This window comes from Oncorhynchus keta, chromosome 1, assembly GCF_023373465.1.
Source record: "Oncorhynchus keta strain PuntledgeMale-10-30-2019 chromosome 1, Oket_V2, whole genome shotgun sequence".
Lineage (NCBI taxonomy): Eukaryota > Metazoa > Chordata > Actinopteri > Salmoniformes > Salmonidae > Oncorhynchus > Oncorhynchus keta.
The window spans coordinates 71,869,323-71,889,905 of record NC_068421.1 but is presented as its reverse complement, the minus strand read 5'-3'; the positions used below and the strand labels follow the sequence as shown (position 1 = coordinate 71,889,905).

The following is a 20,583-nucleotide window of genomic DNA, read 5'->3' as shown; positions in this document are numbered from 1 at the left end:
TCACCACACCATGCATTTCTTAAAGAGACAGTTAAAAAGAGGTATAAATATAAGCCAACAAAGGCCTCCTTGTATTCTCCCAAGGTTATCATTAATTCTAGTCTGAGTCCAATCACTTTAAGGCCTTGTCTAAAATCACTTTAAAATATATATATATATTTACCCTGGGCTTTTGGATAAATGAGTGTCACGCTTAGTTTCCCTGGCGTCCTTAGCAATGGTAACGACACACATTGTCTGTGGTAAGAAAAAAGAGCGGGAACACGGGGGTTGTTGTCGTCTTTAGTGTGAGAGTGTGAGTCCTGTCCCGTGTAAGGAAGGAGAAAAGGAGATGACAGAGCATCACTCACTGAGTGAAGGGAGAAACATGAGAGTTCATGCAAAGTGTGCAGTTTGAATGGCACACTTGTCCCTTGCCCTCCTCTCTCTCCCTAGGCCTCTTATCCTCTACCTGGCAATGACAATTCTACCTGGCAATTTCAGGCTGTATCAGAGTCCCATAGGGTGGCGCACAATTGGCCCAGCATTGTCCGGGTTGGGCTGTCATTGTAAATAAAAATTTGTTCTTAACTGACTTGTCTCGTTAAATAAAGGTAACAAAAAATAATATATATAACGATTGCTTAGACAGCCAAACAAACACCTTACATAAGCTCAGAAAAGGGTTGCAATTCAATTAAAGTGTGAATGAAAATTACACATCTTTCAAATCAAGATAATCCTTAACTGAGCAAATCACAGAATACTCACAGTACTCTCTCTCTACTTCCCTCTCTCAACTATCTCCTTCTCTCACTGCAGCTGTGGATAACGTGTTGGGCCCAGCAGGGAAGTCCTTTGTTCCCCCAGACCTGCATTCCATTAGAGATCCTCCACCTAATCACAATGTGAATAACACCCATCACACATGACAGCAGTGCAACTTCTGAACAAAACCACATGGTTCACCATGTTCACCACTAACAGAGACAATTTAAGAAACATAATGTTGTAAAAAATAGATTCAAATGAAAGATGCTGTTTTTATCTCACCAACCAATTGTCTCAACACCTCAATCACACACACAGCCCTCTGGCTGCAACACCTCTCATCAGTCGCTGCACTTTGTTGGCTGCAACACCTCTCTCTCATCAGTCTCTGCACTATGTTGGCTGCAACACCTCTCATCAGTCTCTGCACTTTGTTGGCTGCAAGACCTCTCATCAGTCTCTGCACTTTGTTGGCTGCAACACCTCTCTCTCATCAGTCTCTGCACTTTGTTGGCTGCAACACCTCTCTCTCATCAGTCGCTGGACTTTGTTGGCTGCAAGACCTCTCATCAGTCTCTGCACTTTGTTGGCTGCAAGACCTCTCATCAGTCTCTGCACTTTGTTGGCTGCAAGACCTCTCATCAGTCTCTGCACTTTGTTGGCTGCAACACCTCTCATCAGTCGCTGGACTTTGTTGGCTGCAAGACCTCTCATCAGTCTCTGCACTTTGTTGGCTGCAACACCTCTCATCAGTCTCTGCACTATGTTGGCTGCAACACCTCTCATCAGTCTCTGCACTTTGTTGGCTGCAACACCTCTCATCAGTCTCTGCACTTTGTTGGCTGCAACACCTCTCATCAGTCTCTGCACTATGTTGGCTGCAACACCTCTCATCAGTCTCTGCACTATGTTGGCTGCAACACCTCTCATCAGTCTCTGCACTTTGTTGGCTGCAACACCTCTCATCAGTCTCTGCACTTTGTTGGCTGCAACACCTCTCATCAGTCTCTGCACTTTGTTGGCTGCAACACCTCTCATCAGTCTCTGCACTTTGTTGGCTGCAACACCTCTCATCAGTCTCTGCACTTTGTTGGCTGCAACACCTCTCATCAGTCTCTGCACTATGTTGGCTGCAACACCTCTCATCAGTCTCTGCACTTTGTTGGCTGCAACACCTCTCATCAGTCTCTGCACTTTGTTGGCTGCAAGACCTCTCATCAGTCTCTGCACTTTGTTGGCTGCAACACCTCTCATCAGTCTCTGCACTATGTTGGCTGCAACACCTCTCATCAGTCTCTGCACTTTGTTGGCTGCAACACCTCTCATCAGTCTCTGCACTTTGTTGGCTGCAACACCTCTCATCAGTCTCTGCACTTTGTTGGCTGCAACACCTCTCATCAGTCTCTGCACTATGTTGGCTGCAACACCTCTCATCAGTCTCTGCACTTTGTTGGCTGCAAGACCTCTCATCAGTCTCTGCACTATGTTGGCTGCAACACCTCTCATCAGTCTCTGCACTATGTTGGCTGCAACACCTCTCATCAGTCTCTGCACTATGTTGGCTGCAACACCTCTCATCAGTCTCTGCACTTTGTTGGCTGCAAGACCTCTCATCAGTCTCTGCACTTTGTTGGCTGCAAGACCTCTCATCAGTCTCTGCACTTTGTTGGCTGCAAGACCTCTCATCAGTCTCTGCACGTTGTTGGCTGCAACACCTCTCATCAGTCTCTGCACTTTGTTGGCTGCAACACCTCTCATCAGTCTCTGCACTTTGTTGGCTGCAACACCTCTCATCAGTCTCTGCACTTTGTTGGCTGCAACACCTCTCATCAGTCTCTGCACTATGTTGGCTGCAACACCTCTCATCAGTCTCTGCACTTTGTTGGCTGCAACACCTCTCATCAGTCTCTGCACTTTGTTGGCTGCAACACCTCTCATCAGTCTCTGCACTATGTTGGCTGCAACACCTCTCATCAGTCTCTGCACTATGTTGGCTGCAACACCTCTCATCAGTCTCTGCACTATGTTGGCTGCAACACCTCTCATCAGTCTCTGCACTTTGTTGGCTGCAACACCTCTCATCAGTCTCTGCACTTTGTTGGCTGCAACACCTCTCATCAGTCTCTGCACTTTGTTGGCTGCAACACCTCTCATCAGTCTCTGCACTTTGTTGGCTGCAACACCTCTCATCAGTCTCTGCACTTTGTTGGCTGCAACACCTCTCATCAGTCTCTGCACTATGTTGGCTGCAACACCTCTCATCAGTCTCTGCACTTTGTTGGCTGCAACACCTCTCATCAGTCTCTGCACTTTGTTGGCTGCAACACCTCTCATCAGTCTCTGCACTATGTTGGCTGCAACACCTCTCATCAGTCTCTGCACTTTGTTGGCTGCAACACCTCTCATCAGTCTCTGCACTTTGTTGGCTGCAACACCTCTCATCAGTCTCTGCACTTTGTTGGCTGCAACACCTCTCATCAGTCTCTGCACTTTGTTGGCTGCAACACCTCTCATCAGTCTCTGCACTATGTTGGCTGCAACACCTCTCATCAGTCTCTGCACTTTGTTGGCTGCAACACCTCTCATCAGTCTCTGCACTTTGTTGGCTGCAAGACCTCTCATCAGTCTCTGCACTATGTTGGCTGCAACACCTCTCATCAGTCTCTGCACTTTGTTGGCTGCAAGACCTCTCATCAGTCTCTGCACTTTGTTGGCTGCAACACCTCTCATCAGTCTCTGCACTATGTTGGCTGCAACACCTCTCATCAGTCTCTGCACTTTGTTGGCTGCAAGACCTCTCATCAGTCTCTGCACTTTGTTGGCTGCAAGACCTCTCATCAGTCTCTGCACTTTGTTGGCTGCAAGACCTCTCATCAGTCTCTGCACTTTGTTGGCTGCAAGACCTCTCATCAGTCTCTGCACTATGTTGGCTGCAACATCTCTCATCTCTGCACTATGTCTCTGGTCTCTGGCTGCAACACCTCTCATCAGTCTCTGCACTATGTTGGCTGCAACACCTCTCATCAGTCTCTGCACTTTGTTGGCTGCAAGACCTCTCATCAGTCTCTGCACTTTGTTGGCTGCAAGACCTCTCATCAGTCTCTGCACTTTGTTGGCTGCAACACCTCTCATCAGTCTCTGCACTTTGTTGGCTGCAACACCTCTCATCAGTCTCTGCACTTTGTTGGCTGCAACACCTCTCATCAGTCTCTGCACTTTGTTGGCTGCAACACCTCTCATCAGTCTCTGCACTATGTTGGCTGCAACACCTCTCATCAGTCTCTGCACTTTGTTGGCTGCAACACCTCTCATCAGTCTCTGCACTTTGTTGGCTGCAAGACCTCTCATCAGTCTCTGCACTATGTTGGCTGCAACATCTCTCATCAGTCTCTGCACTTTGTTGGCTGCAACACCTCTCATCAGTCTCTGCACTATGTTGGCTGCAACACCTCTCATCAGTCTCTGCACTTTGTTGGCTGCAAGACCTCTCATCAGTCTCTGCACTTTGTTGGCTGCAAGACCTCTCATCAGTCTCTGCACTTTGTTGGCTGCAAGACCTCTCATCAGTCTCTGCACTTTGTTGGCTGCAAGACCTCTCATCAGTCTCTGCACTATGTTGGCTGCAAGACCTCTCATCAGTCTCTGCACTATGTTGGCTGCAACACCTCTCATCAGTCTCTGCACTTTGTTGGCTGCAACACCTCTCATCAGTCTCTGCACTTTGTTGGCTGCAAGACCTCTCATCAGTCTCTGCACTTTGTTGGCTGCAAGACCTCTCATCAGTCTCTGCACTTTGTTGGCTGCAACACCTCTCATCAGTCTCTGCACTTTGTTGGCTGCAACACCTCTCATCAGTCTCTGCACTTTGTTGGCTGCAACACCTCTCATCAGTCTCTGCACTTTGTTGGCTGCAACACCTCTCATCAGTCTCTGCACTATGTTGGCTGCAACACCTCTCATCAGTCTCTGCACTTTGTTGGCTGCAACACCTCTCATCAGTCTCTGCACTTTGTTGGCTGCAACACCTCTCATCAGTCTCTGCACTTTGTTGGCTGCAACACCTCTCATCAGTCTCTGCACTTTGTTGGCTGCAACACCTCTCATCAGTCTCTGCACTATGTTGGCTGCAACACCTCTCATCAGTCTCTGCACTTTGTTGGCTGCAACACCTCTCATCAGTCTCTGCACTTTGTTGGCTGCAAGACCTCTCATCAGTCTCTGCACTTTGTTGGCTGCAACACCTCTCATCAGTCTCTGCACTTTGTTGGCTGCAACACCTCTCATCAGTCTCTGCACTTTGTTGGCTGCAACACCTCTCATCAGTCTCTGCACTTTGTTGGCTGCAACACCTCTCATCAGTCTCTGCACTTTGTTGGCTGCAACACCTCTCATCAGTCTCTGCACTTTGTTGGCTGCAACACCTCTCATCAGTCTCTGCACTTTGTTGGCTGCAACACCTCTCATCAGTCTCTGCACTTTGTTGGCTGCAACACCTCTCATCAGTCTCTGCACTTTGTTGGCTGCAACACCTCTCATCAGTCTCTGCACTTTGTTGGCTGCAACACCTCTCATCAGTCTCTGCACTATGTTGGCTGCAACACCTCTCATCAGTCTCTGCACTATGTTGGCTGCAACACCTCTCATCAGTCTCTGCACTTTGTTGGCTGCAACACCTCTCATCAGTCTCTGCACTTTGTTGGCTGCAACACCTCTCATCAGTCTCTGCACTTTGTTGGCTGCAAGACCTCTCATCAGTCTCTGCACTATGTTGGCTGCAACACCTCTCATCAGTCTCTGCACTATGTTGGCTGCAACACCTCTCATCAGTCTCTGCACTTTGTTGGCTGCAAGACCTCTCATCAGTCTCTGCACTATGTTGGCTGCAACACCTCTCATCAGTCTCTGCACTTTGTTGGCTGCAACACCTCTCATCAGTCTCTGCACTTTGTTGGCTGCAACACCTCTCATCAGTCTCTGCACTTTGTTGGCTGCAACACCTCTCATCAGTCTCTGCACTTTGTTGGCTGCAAGACCTCTCATCAGTCTCTGCACTTTGTTGGCTGCAACACCTCTCATCAGTCTCTGCACTTTGTTGGCTGCAAGACCTCTCATCAGTCTCTGCACTTTGTTGGCTGTAACACCTCTCATCAGTCTCTGCACTTTGTTGGCTGCACTTTGTTGGCTGCAAGACCTCTCATCAGTCTCTGCACTATGTTGGCTGCAACACCTCTCATCAGTCTCTGCACTTTGTTGGCTGCAAGACCTCTCATCAGTCTCTGCACTTTGTTGGCTGCAACACCTCTCATCAGTCTCTGCACTATGTTGGCTGCAAGACCTCTCATCAGTCTCTGCACTTTGTTGGCTGCAACACCTCTCATCAGTCTCTGCACTTTGTTGGCTGCAAGACCTCTCATCAGTCTCTGCACTTTGTTGGCTGCAACACCTCTCATCAGTCTCTGCACTTTGTTGGCTGCAACACCTCTCATCAGTCTCTGCACTTTGTTGGCTGCAACACCTCTCATCAGTCTCTGCACTATGTTGGCTGCAACACCTCTCATCAGTCTCTGCACTTTGTTGGCTGCAACACCTCTCATCAGTCTCTGCACTTTGTTGGCTGCAACACCTCTCATCAGTCTCTGCACTATGTTGGCTGCAACACCTCTCATCAGTCTCTGCACTTTGTTGGCTGCAAGACCTCTCATCAGTCTCTGCACTTTGTTGGCTGCAAGACCTCTCATCAGTCTCTGCACTTTGTTGGCTGCAACACCTCTCATCAGTCTCTGCACTTTGTTGGCTGCAACACCTCTCATCAGTCTCTGCACTATGTTGGCTGCAACACCTCTCATCACTCGCTGCACATTGTTGAGCCACCGGCTTTCACATGTACAGTGGAAACACATGGTGTGTAAATCCCAATCCCTTGGGCCAGAAGCCTGGCATGTGTGAGACAGTATTGAGAAAGAGAGGGGGGGAAGACAGAGAGAGAGAGGGGGTAGAGGGAAAGACAGAGAGAGAGGGGGTAGAGGGAAAGAGAGAGAGAGGGGGGTAGAGGGAAAGACACAGAGAGAGGGGGTAAAGGGAAAGACAGAGAGAGAGGGGGTAGAGGGAAAGACAGAGAGAGATGGGGGTAGAGGGAAAGATGGATAGAGAGAGATAAAGAGAGGGATAGTGACATGGAGAAAGAGAGAGAGAGAGACAGACAGAGAAAATGATCCCATCCCCAGAAGGATCAGCAACGTGCTGTACTCCCTCTGCTCAATGCTTCTCCTTCCTGAGGGTGACAGAGCCTCTCAGAAATGCCTCACTCAGAATGGCTCTTTCTACTGACTGACTCTAGTTAGCACAGAACAAGGAGATGTATGTGGAGATGTAAGAGAGGGAATGTGTTGGAGTATACTGTGTGTATTGATGTGTGAGAGAGAGATTGTGTTATTGATTGTAATGACGTGTGTTAGTGTACTGTATATTTATGTGAATGGTGTGAAAGCGTGTACAGTATGTGTGTACAGTATGTTTGTGTACAGTATGTTTGTGTACAGTATGTGTGTGTACAGTATGTGTGTGGATATGGATGTATATATGTGGTGTGTGAGTATAATAGCTTTAGCTGAACTGACCACATGAGAGTATGTTGAGCAGGTGTCTGCGTGGCAATGAGACCGTGTGTGTGTCTGTGTGTGTGTGCGTGCGTGTGTGTCTGTGTGTGTGCATGCGTTTGTCTGCATGTGTGTGTCTGTGTGTGTGTGCGTGCGTGTATGTGAGTGTGTACATGCGTGTGTGTGTCTGTGTGTGTGTGCGTGCGTGTATGTGAGTGTGTACATGCGCGTGGGTGTCTGTGTGTGTGCGTGTGTTGGCACGCAGTAGACAGACTTGAGAGCAGAGCTGCAGATAGGATGAGAGAAGCACGAGGAGTGGCTATGTGCTCTGCAGAAGCAGAGAGAGAGAGAGATGCCTTTGACAAGGGTACAGCTACAACACAGAGTGGCAGTGGTATAGCATCACACTGCTGTGTAGCCACCCAACAGCTTCACATCCCTCCTCTGTGACACAGCCCTACCCCATGGCTTCATAGCACTGGTTATAGCCATAAGCATAGTGGGACAGCTAACAGCCATAGCTCAATAGCATAACTCAGTGCCATGATAGCGCAATGGGTCGGCTAAAGTGCCGTATAGCTTTTCAGCGTAAACAGCTTGTTGTCATTGTCGAAGCGCATGGATGCGATGCAGCAGTGTAACCCTTTACCTATTTCAACGGCACAACTCGACAGGGCTGCGCACCACTGCAGTAAAATCTTAGGGAACATCGATCTGCCCTTCTGCACAATGTCTGTCTCTTTTACCCAGACCAGGCCAGCGGTGCTGCTGCTGTTGCCTCCTCTCTCTGGGGTTTTGGGAGAAACAAAGGGAAATACAAACAGAAAGGTAAACAGCAGCCTTGGGGTTGTTATTAAAGTTATTAGGGTTGCTTAAGGCACTCTATTGAGAGTTAGGGATATAGGATGGAGATAAGGTATGACATCAAGGCAACTAAAGTAATTGAAGGTATGGATGAGGAAGAAGTCTGAGTCAGTAGTACTACATGTACTGTAGCATGGTGGGAGCGGAGGACAAGAGGGACATAGAATCCATAGATTCAGGTAAGGGCCTCTTCTTGGTTCCAGAATATCAGTTGTTATTGACTAAAGTGCTAATAATGTCTGCAATGCTTCACAATACATGACAACAGGGTTGTTAGTGTAACATTTATCCCTCTCTTTGCTGCCCTCTCTCTTCTCTCCATACACTGATGAAAAATACCTGAAGTTTAGCAACCTCCGGTTTCCATGGAAAAATCCTCTTGGCAAGTCAGTAATGAAGGAGACACCAAAGAGATCAAGAGGCTTGTCCAGATGAGTTTCAGAAGAACGTTCTTTGTTTCTGCCCATTTTGAGCCTGTAATCGAACCCACAAATGCTGATGCTCCAGATACTCAACTAGTCTAAAGAAGACCAGCTTTATTGCTTCTTTAATCAGAACAACAGTTTTCAGATGTGCTAACATAATTGTAAAAGGGTTTTCTAATGATCAATTAGCCTTTTAAAATTATAAACTTGGATTAGCTAACACAACGTGCCATTGGAACATAGGAGTGATGGTTTCTGATAATGGGCCTATGTACGCCTATGTAGATATTCCGTTAAAAGCCAGCCGTTTCCAACTACAATAGTCATTTACAACATTAACAATGTCTACACTGTATTTCTGATCAATTTATGTTATTTTAAATAGACAAAAAATGTGCTTTTCTTTCAAAAACAAGGACATTTCTAAGTGACCCCAAATGTTTGAACGGTAGTGTACATACACAGAAGTATGGATGGCCAAATGATGCGGTCTGTCACCATACTGCAAGTATGGGTGGATCAGCTTAATATTGAGCAAGTCTTACCATATGCAAGTATATATGATCTATAAAACCGAGAGCGACAACATCAGCTTTAATATAACAGTTGGAGTGAAAAAGATAAAAGGATAGGCTAGAGAAAGAAAGATAGAAGGGATGAAAAAATAACATGAAGTTGAAGTCGAGATGTGAAGAGTAACAGAAGAGAGATGGTTGGATTGTGGGACAGAGCGTGAGACACACAACGCGGCAGTCACATGACCAGCAGGGTTATCGTTGCCCTACTGACCACTAGTGAGGTAATAGGCTTCCATCGTGTGCCATGCAATGACAACGAAAACAAACAAATAGGCTTTTTTTCTCTCACTGGACATCTCACAATGGCACAGTGATGTGAGGCTGACACTTCATGTGCAAACCGGTTTTCATGTTACCTACTGCAGCATACCACCCTGCATTCTACTGCTGGCTTGCCTCTGAAGTTAAGGCCAGCTGGTCCCTGGATGGGACACCAGATGATACAGAACATGGTGTTGGAGGACCAGTAGTAGGCACTCTTTGCTCTGGTCTAAAAAATATCCCAATGCCCCAGGGCAGTGATTGGGGATGTTGCCCTGTGTCGGGTGCTGTCTATCGGATGGGACATTAAACAGGTGTTCTGATTCTCTGTGGTCACTAAAGATCCCGTGGCGCTTATAGTAAGAGTAGGAGTGTTAACCCCGGTGTTCTGGCTAAATTCCCCAGCTGGCGTCATACCATCATGGCCACCTAATCACCCCTAGCTTCTAATTGGCTCATTCATCTCCTGTAACTATTCCCCAGGCCGTTGCTGTAAATGAGAATGTGTTCTCTGTCAATTTACCTGGTAAATTATTTTCATCCTATGAACTTGGAGGATACAGTATACAGTATTACATTATCTATTTACCAGGAAGAAATGTAAAATGCAGTTTTGTTCAAATATGATTTAATGTTTTTGTGTTGAGAGCATTATACAATCCTGCTATTTGTTGATTAGAGTCAAGAGCAAGCTAACAGTGCTTCTATCATTTTGTACTGTGCATACATTAATGTTAATTAATGTTAGATGATCTTGAATGATGTTTAAAGAGCAATAATGTCAGTTTCTGTGCATAACAATGCAGTCTTACCTTGCTGCTGTCGTATCTGTGTGCAAAGATATCTCTATGTGAGTGGTATGTATGTGTGGCTGTTCCACCCTCCTGCTGTGTCACAGTAACACATCTCTACCATGAAGCATGGTGGTGGAAGCATCATGCTATTGGTATGCTTTTCAGCGACAGGGACTGGGAGACAGGTAAGGATAGAGGGAACAATGAATGGGGCCAAATACAGGCAAATCATTGATGAAAACCAGCTTCAGAGTGCAAAAAAACTTAGACTGGGGTGAAGATTTACATTCCAACAGTAAAAATGACCTCAGAGCATACAGCCAAAGCAATGCTGGAATGACTTCAGAACAAGAATGTGAAAGTCCTTGAGTGGCACAGCCAAAGCCCAGACTTGAATCCCATTACAAATCTTTGGAAAGACTTGAAGATTGCTGCTCACTGCAGTGTCCCATCTAACTTAACAGCTGCTTGAGAATATCTGCAAGGAAGAATGGGAGAAAATCCCCAAATCCAGATGTGCAAATCTGATACAGTCATACCTAAAACGACTCAAATCTGTAATCGGATCCAAAGCTGTATCTACAAAGTATTGACTCAGGGGTTTGAATAGTTATGTAAATGAGATATTTCTGAGTTTCATTTTCAATAAATTTACTAACATTTCTAAAAACATGTTTTCACTTTGTCATTATGTGTAGACATGTGAGAGAGAGAAAAAGGATTGAATTCAGGTTGTAACACAACAAAATGTGGAATAAGTCAAGGGGTATGAATACTTTCTGAAGGCACTGTAAATGTGTGAGTGGGCAGGAGAAAGCGTCTCTGAGGAGAGGGAGGGAGGGGTGGTCTTTTGGCCTGTGATAGACTAGATGCCGTGTGTTCTGCTGTGTCTGAAGAGGCACAAAGTAATACTTTGTTTCTTAGCCAGATCAGCCAGTGCAGGGTGAGAACAAAGTGGCATTCATAATTTCAACTGGCTGACGCGCGCACACACACACAGCCAATCATTGTAACTGTAAATGTGTGTGTAACTGTATCTGTACCCATTATAGTCCTCATGCTTCATAATGTTATTGCAGTCTCCCATAGAACTTCTCTAATGTCAAGAGATCTGCCTTGTAGTCTTGAGGAATTCAGAGCCTTTGTGGACTCCTTCACTGAGAATATGCTGGTGGAATCATTATGTTGTCAAAGGGTTCTAACAGTAACATGATATTTCATCGGATTATACAATTCTGAGAGGGTTAGAACTCATTAGATCTAAAGAGATGTCACAGGATGATCTTAAACTCACAATGCTTTATTGGACTTAACACCAAATTCCATTATAGGGTAAAGCTATACGAGTTCCATCGAGTAATATGTTTTATTGTAATCTGAGATCATTTACAGTAACCTCAACAGATAACAAATAATCTTATTTAGCTACAAGTCACCCATAATCATTTCACAGTTGTAACGGTCTCCTCCAGCATCATAATGGGGTTGGAACGGTGTCGTGTTACAGGAGGGAATTGGCAGTAGTATCACACTACAGCCTCATAGGGATATACAGTACAGTAGTAATGATGGGGCTTTACCAGCCTGGAGGCTGGCTGACATTACAAAAGTATAACACATCATAGACTCACTGCTCTCTGACTGGCTTAATTCATAGAAACTCCGACAAAACACAGAATGGGAATGAGAGGAGAATAAGTCTAAATCATTCAACATTACATGAGCTGGGAGGTTTACAGTCCAAGATCAACAGCCTGCAGCGATGATTCTTAGTCATACAGTTGCAGCCTTTTTTTCTTATATCGTATATCGCATTAATTCATTCAGGGATCATAAGTGTGGCTTTTAATTTGAACGCAAATGTGTAATTATTGGAATTCCTCCAGTATGATTGGCCTGTCCGATGATGCATTATGATAAGCTGGTCCAATTTAGAAATGTCCTGATGGATTTAAGTCTGTGGTACTACAGGGATTTTGTCGTGTTTGAATAGTGTGATTGGATCAGATGCAATTGCAAGAGGCTCATGGATCATACTTCATAGGAAGGGCTTAGATCCACTTATGGAAGAGGGAGCCAGTACTGAATGTATATATATTTTAAAAACTCCATAGAGTAGTTTGTAGGCAATGCTGGGAAAACAGGATGCATGTCAATTCACCAAATCGGTCAAAACGTAATATTATAGTTTTATTTAACTAGGCAAGTCAGTTATGAACAAATTCTTAATTACAATGAAAGCCTACCCCAGTGACGCTGGGCCAATTGTGCACCACCCTATGGGACTCCCAATCACGGCCAGATGTGATACAGCCTGGATTTGAACCAGAGACTGTAGTGACACCTCTTGCATTGAGATGCAGTGTCTTAGACCGCAGCACCACTCAGGAGTCCAAAACTTACAGCACAGAGGGCCAGATAACAATTAGGACAGACCTGGGAAGGAGTCAAGTGATGTAATTACACTGTGTGCCACAGAGATATAATTTTCTGACATACCCTCAATATGCTATTTTAAATATACCGAGCTCATTTCCATTTGTATTTTCTTACAGTATATCAATAACACTATTTGCTACATGTAGCCTGCCCCACCATAGATGCCAAGGGTTACAGACCCAAATGTATAAACAAACAACATTTAACATTTAACATTTAAGTCATTTAGCAGACGCTCTTATCCAGAGCGACTTACTAATTGGAAAAAAAGCAATACTGTATGTCTTTGACAAATTATGTTTCTGTCTAGCAAGAGACGACTTGACTGTACAATCTGAGAAACAACAAGCACTTTGGTCAAAGGCAGAGGACCTTACACCTTCGCAAGGTAGTTACTGAAACTTTGGTTTTCCTTGATATTTGCTTTAAAGCAGTATCCAAATCCATAGGATGTAGTGATCACCAAAAAAAAACAAAGTTCCAAAGACTGGGAATGTATAGTGTATAAGAGGTCATACAAGAAGTTTTGTAGTGATTCATATGTTGATTATGTAAAGAATATTTGCTGGTCTTTGGTGTGTAATGAGGAGCAACCAGACGCTGCACTTGACACATTTATGAAACTACTTATTCCAGTTACTAATAAGCTCACAACCATTAAGAAAATGACTGTAAAAACTGTTAAATCCCCTTGGATTGATGAGGAATTTAAAAATTGTATGGTTGAGAGGGATGAGGCAAAAGGAATGGCAAATAAGTCTGGCAGCCCAACTGATTGGCAAACGTACTGCAAATTAAGAAATCATGTGACTAAACTAAATAAAAATAAACTACACTATGAAACAAAGATAAATTATACAAAGAATGATAGTAAAAAGCTTTGGGGCCAACTCAGCTCCTTCATTTATTGAATCAGATGGCTCATTCATCACAAAGCCCACTGATATTGCAAACTACTTTAATTACTTTTTCATTGGCAAGATAAGCAAACTTAGGGATGACATGCCAGCAACAAACGCTGACACTACACATCCAAGTATATCGGACCAAATTATGAAAGACAAGAATTGTACTTTTGAATTCTGTAAAGTCAGTGTGGAAGAGGTGGAAAAATTGTTGTCTATCAACAATGACAATCTAGATGGAAAATGACTGAGGATAATAGCAGACGATATTGCCAAACCTATTTGCCACATCTTCAATTTAAGCCTACTAGGGAGCGTGTGCTCTCAGGCCTGGAGGGAAGCTGAAGTCATTCCGCTACCCAAGAATAGTAAAGCCCCCTTTACTGGCTCAACTAGCCGACCAATCAGCCTGTTACCAACCCTTAGTAAACTTCTGGGGAAAAAATGTGTTTGACCAGATACAATGCTATTTTACAGTAAACAAATTGAAAACAGATTTTTAGCATGCTTATAGGAAAGGACTCTCAACAAGCACAGACTTACACAAATTACTGATGATTGGCTGAGATAAATTGATGATAAAATGTTTGTGGGGGCTGTCTTGTTAGACTTCAGTGCAGCTTTTGACATTATTGATCATAGTCTGCTGCTGGAAAAATGTATGTGTTATAGCTTTACACCCTGTGCTACAATGTGGATAAAGAACACATAGGGTGTTCTTTAATGGAAGCCTATCAAATATAATCAATTTAGAATCAGGAATTCCCCAGGGTAGCTGTTTAGGCTCCTTGCTCTTTTCAATTTTTACTAACTTTCATGCCACTCACTTTTAGTAAAGCCAGAGTGTCTATCTATGGGAATGACTCAACACTATACACGTCAATTACTACAGCGACTGAAATGACTGCAACACTCAACAAAGAGCTGCAGTTAGTTTCAGAGTGGGTGGCAAGGAATAAGTTAGCCCTAAATATTTCTAAAACTAAACGCATTGTATTTGGAACGGAACACTAAACCCTAAACTTCAACTAAATCTTGTAATAAATAAAGTGGAAATTGAGCAAGATGAGATGACTAAACTGCTTGGAATAACTCTAGATTGTTAACTGTCATGGTCAAAACATATTGATGCAGTTGTAGTTAAGATGGGGAGAAGTCTGTCTATAATAAAGCGATGCTCTGCCTTCTTAACAACACTATCAACAAGGCAGGTCGTACAGGCCCTAGTTTTGTCGCACCTTGACTACTGTTCAGTCGTGTGGTCAGGTGCCACAAAAAAAGGACTTAGGAAAATTGCATGGATGTACACAAAGAGCTAATATTAATAATATGCATGTCAATCTCTCCTGGCTCAAAGTGGAGGAGAGATTGACTTCATCACTACTTTTATTAATGAGAGTTGTCTGTCTAAACTACTGGCACACAGCTCGGACACCCATGCATACCCCACAAGACATGTCACAAGAGGTCTCTTATGGGAGGCACACAGTACTACATAGAGCCATGACTACATGGAACTCTATTCCACATGAAGTAACTGACGCAAGCAGTAAAATTAGATTTAAAAACAGATAAAAAAAACACCTTATGGAACAGCGGGGACTGTGAAGCAACACAAACATTAGCACAGACACATGCATACACACACACACACACACACACACACACACACACACACACACACACACACACACACACACACACACACACACACACACACACACACACACACACACACACACACACACACACACACACACACACACACACACACACACTATACATACACATGAATTTAGCACTGTAGATATGTGGTAGTGGTGGAGTAGGGGCCTGATGGCACATAGTCTGTTGTGAAATCTGTGAATGTTTTATAATGTTTTAAAATTGTATAAACTGCCTTAATTTTGCTGGACCCCAGGAAGAGTAGCTGCTGGGGATCCATAATAAATACAAATACAATTTATCAACTACCTACCCAACCATCCATCCAAGCAGGGATATAATTATACTCGCCAAAGCACTTTGGTCTTATTTAAGACATGGACCTAGGCACTCTAAGGTCATTTAGGGTTCGATGTACACTACCGTTCAAAAGTTTGGGGTCACTTAGAAATGTCTTGGGTTTTGAAAGAAAAGCACATTTTTTTTGTCCATTAAAATAACATTAAATTGATCAAAAATATAGAGTAAACAATGTTAATGTTGTAAATGACTATTGTAGCTGGAAACGGCAGATTTTTAATGGAATATCTACATAGGCGTACAGAGGCCCATTATCAGCAACCATCACTCCTGTGTTCCAATGGCACATTGTGTTAGCAAGAATAGACAAACAAGTTTCAGAAGAAAGTTATTTGTTTCTGGCCATTTTGAGCCTGTAATCGAACCCATAAGTGCTGATGCTCCAGATACTCAACTAGTATAAAGAAGGCCAGGTTTATTGCTTCTTCAATCAGCACAACGGTTTTCAGCTGTGCTAACATGATTGCAAAAGGGTTTTCTAATGATCGTAGCCTTTTATAATTATAAACTTGGATTAGCTAACACAACGTGCCATTGGAAGATAGGAGTGATGTTTGCTGATAATGGACCTCTGTAGACCTAATGTTGAAGTTGGAAGTTTACATACACCTTAGTCAAATACATTTAAACTCAGTTTTTCACAATTCCTGACATTTAATCCTAGTAAAAATTCCCTGTCTTAGGTCAGTTAGGATCACCACTTTATTTTAAGAATGTGAAATGTCAGAATAATAGTAGAGAGAATGATTTATTTCAGATGTAATATCTTTCATCACATTCCCAGTGGGTCAGAAGTTTACATACACTCAATTAGTATTTGGTAGCATTGCCTTTAAATTGTTTAACTTGGGTCAAACGTTTCGGGTAGCCTTCCACAACGTTCCCACAATAAGTTGGGTGAATTTTGGCCAATTCCTCCTGACAGAGCTGGTGTAACTGGGTCAGGTTTGTAGGCCTCCTTGCTCACACATGCTTTTTCAGTTCTGCCCACAAATTGTCTATAGGATTGAGGTCAGGGCTTTGTGATGGCCACTCCAATACCTTGACTTTGTTGTCCTTAAGCCATTTTGGCACAACTTTGGAATGATCCATTTGGAAGACCCATTTGCGACCAAGCTTTAACTTCCTGACTAATGTCTTGAGATGTTGCTTCAATATATCCACATAATTTTCCATCCTCATGATGCCATTTATTTTGTGAAGTGCACCAGTCCCTCCTGCACCAAAGCACCACCACAACATAATGCTGCCACCCCCATGCTTCACGGTTGGGATAATGTTTTTCAGCTTGCAAGCCTCCCCCTTTTTCCTCCAAACATAACAATAGTCATTATGGCCAAAGACTTCTATTTTTGTTTCATCAGATCAGAGGACATTTCTCCAAAAAGTACGATCTTTGTCCCCATGTGCAGTTGCAAACCATAGTCTGTCTTTTTATGGCGGTTTTGGAGCAATGGCTTCTTCCTTGCTGAGTGGCATTTCAGGTTATGTCGATATAGGACTCGTTTTACTGTGGATATAGATACTTTTGTACCTGTTTCCTCCAGCATCTTCACAAGGTCCTTTGCTGTTGTTCTGGAATTGATTTGCACTTTTCGCACCAAAGTACATTCATCTCTAGGAGACAGAATGCGTCTCATTCCTGAGCGTTATGACGGCTGTGTGGTCCCATGGTGTTTATACTTGCGTACTATTGTTTGTACAGATGAACGTGGTACCTTCAGGCGTTTGGAAATTGCTCCCAAGGATGAACCAAACTTGTAGAGGTCTACATTTGTTTTTCTGAGGTCTTGGTTGATTTATTTTGATTTTCCCATGATGTCAAGCAAAAGAGGCACTGAGTTTGAAGGTTGGCCTTGAAATTGATCCACAGATACACCTCCAATTGACTCAAATGGTGTCAGTTGGCCTATCAGAAGCTCCTAAAGCCATGACATAATTTTCTGGAATTTTCCAAGCTGTTTAAATACACAGTCAACTTAGTGTATGAAATAATCTGTCTGTAAACAATTGTTTGAAAAATGACTTGTGTCATGCAGTAAGTAGATGTCCTAACCAACTTGCCAAAACGATAGTTTGTTAACAAGAACTTTGTGGAGTGGTTGAGAAACGTTTTTTAATGACTCCAACCTAAGTGTATGTAAACTTCTGACTTCAACTGTATGTAGACATTCCATAAAAAACAGCCATTTCTAGCTACAATAGTAATTTACAACATTAACATTAACAATGTCTACACTGCCTTTCTGATAAATTGTATGTTATTTTAATGGACAACATTTTTTTGCTTTTATTTAAAAAACAAGGACATTTCTAAGTGACCCCAAACTTTTGAAAGGTAGTATATGTGCTATGAGATATGAAACTCTCTCAGAGGCCTAATGTCAACAATGCTCCCCTCCCTGGCTTGGAGACATAAACATGGCTGGCCATTTAAAATGATGTTTTTCTACAGGCTACATCACACATAAAGGTATGGGGCCTTACTGGATCATCAAATTGCTTACTCTGCAATGTGTAAGCTAATTAGTTACTCAAAAGAAGCCAACCATAACTGATAGGAACACAACTCAGCATCACCCAACCAAGATACAGTGTATTTACTGCAGATAACAGCTCTGAATGTCAATTTCTGGCTAAATTCAATTATTCATGTTCTCTATATTAAGATCAAAGGAAAAATTGCAATTTACAACGGTACATGCTGCATTGAAGAAAACGAGGCCAAAACCATTGGCAGAAACTCAACAAACCCGCGTTTAAGCGCCTTCCGTGTTACAAGGTTTGAGACAATGATTTCTGATTTTAGACATTCCATCTGATATCTGGGGATACGAGTAGAAACAATATTGCGTGAAAAGCATAATGCCATCTCTCTGGTCCATGACACAATAGGATATGGCACAGCACAGGTAGCCTACAAAGAGATGCAGGGATAAAACATAAGGGTTTATAATATAACGTAGGAGCTGCAATCCTGGTTATACATTGATATAAAAAGGCTGTCTTAAGCATATGGAGAACAAAGCATCTATCGTTTATTTCATATTTTATCACAAATATGCTTTCTGTAAATTGAAACAAGTAGCCAACATAAACGACCTCCACAATTCGAGCCATGCCAAATATATTTACGCATTTATAATCAAATGAAACGACACTGTCCTTTCCCAGTGCACACACATCTCTGAACGATGGAGCAATCGTCAGCAGGTCAATGAAAATGAAAGGCTGTGACAAGGTCAGCATCTTATTGAAAATAAAGAAACCATTTATGCCTAAGAAAATATGCAAGAGTAAAGGACAAGCTCCCACCACCTTATAAGTGATCTTGTTTGCCCGCAAATCGGTCTTGAAGTTGCCCACTGCGCCTTGTATCTCCCATCCACAGCTCTTCGACCCTCTTTGTGTTACTGATGCTGCGGGTGCTCGCACCGACACGCACGCACGGCAAAGCGCACAGACAATCGAACAGAAACCTGCAAGCACATGAGGCGGGAGGGTGGGGCTGGCGGAGGCTGTGCTTGGCACAAAAATCACCTAACGTCCACAACCGATCTCCTCTGCGATGCCGCTCATCTGTTGGTCGAAAATGGTTGCCTGTATATAGCATATATTCACACAAATAGCTTTGGCTATTGATCTTGTATAGGCCTAATATTTTATTCGGAGTGGAGGTGCTTGTTTGTCTCAGTCTGTTACGGTGCAGTGGCTATCATATTTCTGTCTTGTATAATTAGTATTGCACGAATCAAAATTTCCCTTCCGTCAGCCGTTGTGCAATGGATCTCAAAATATTATGAAAAAAATTATATGTGAAGAATGTGCGCTTTCTCAATTCATTTATGAGGCATAACGTATTCACATCGTTATTGTTCTCTGATCAAGACTGGCATGACTGACTTCTTTGTACTGTGCATCTTGAGCCAACCCTGGCAAAAGGAACCAGATGAATTACTATTTTACTTACAATGGGAGTGGGTGCTTTAATAATTCCTAAAGCATAAAGGCCTAAAGAGTTTGGGACCATTTCAGTGATTTAACACCACCCTGATAGTTCTAGGCTTAAAGTCATGAAAAAAAATGTAGGCAACCTTTTATCAGATCGATGTGCAAAAATGCTGCTGGAAGGGCATTCATAAACTAATGCAGTCAGAAACTGAAAACAGCTGCTTGCAGCTGTAGGTAGGCTGGTCTTCCAGTAGGAGTCGGTATAGGATCAATCATTTATATATACACAAGTCCTTCACTTCCTCTGTCAGCTCCCAGACTCAGGGAGAATATCAATACATTCCCTTGATTCCTCATATCCTCTCTCCTTGCCTTCTTCTCAAAACCCATTGGATGAGAAGGTCAGAGGGCCATCCCTCTGTGGCAGCTATCTGCTCCTCCTTTCTCCCTCCTGCCCCTGTGACTTCCTACCCCCCAACAAACATTTACCCTGCCCACACCCCCCAATGGACATTGTTACAGTTGTAAATGTGTATATTATTATAATTTGCATTATTGTCTCATTGACTTCACACTTCACTCCCGGGCTTCTCCCCCTATGGGCATTCTACACCCACAATAGACACTTCCCCTGCCCCCACCCCCCAATGGACATTTATCATTGCTACAGTTGTAAATGTGTATATTATTTTTTTAATAATTATTTTCTCATTCATTTCTCTTTTTTTGTACCCTGCGTACGCTGTGCATGTGACTAATAAACAAATCTAAATAAAATCTAATTGTTTTTGTCACTTGCTTTGGTAACAGGAGTAGACTAACAGTGAAATGTTTACTTTCGGCCCTTCCCAACAATGCAGAGGAAAAAAAGATAAATAATTTGAAAGAAGAACATGAGGAATAAATACAAAACGAGTAACAACAACTTGGCTATATACACCGAGTACCAGTACTAAGTCGATTTGCAGGGGTACGAGGTAATTGAGGTAGACATG

At 43.3% G+C, this 20,583-nt stretch overlaps 1 protein-coding gene across 1 annotated transcript in view; it reads right to left on the bottom strand.

The window, feature by feature from the left end:
- Positions 1-19,105, bottom strand: part of LOC118392626 (capping protein inhibiting regulator of actin dynamics-like) — a 41,724-nt gene extending 22,619 nt beyond the window's left edge. The window contains exon 1 of the mRNA XM_052460302.1: positions 18,956-19,105. The gene's annotated coding sequence lies outside the window, so the exon portion shown is untranslated. The remainder of the gene's footprint in view (positions 1-18,955) is intronic.
- Between the last annotated feature and the right edge of the window lie 1,478 nt (positions 19,106-20,583).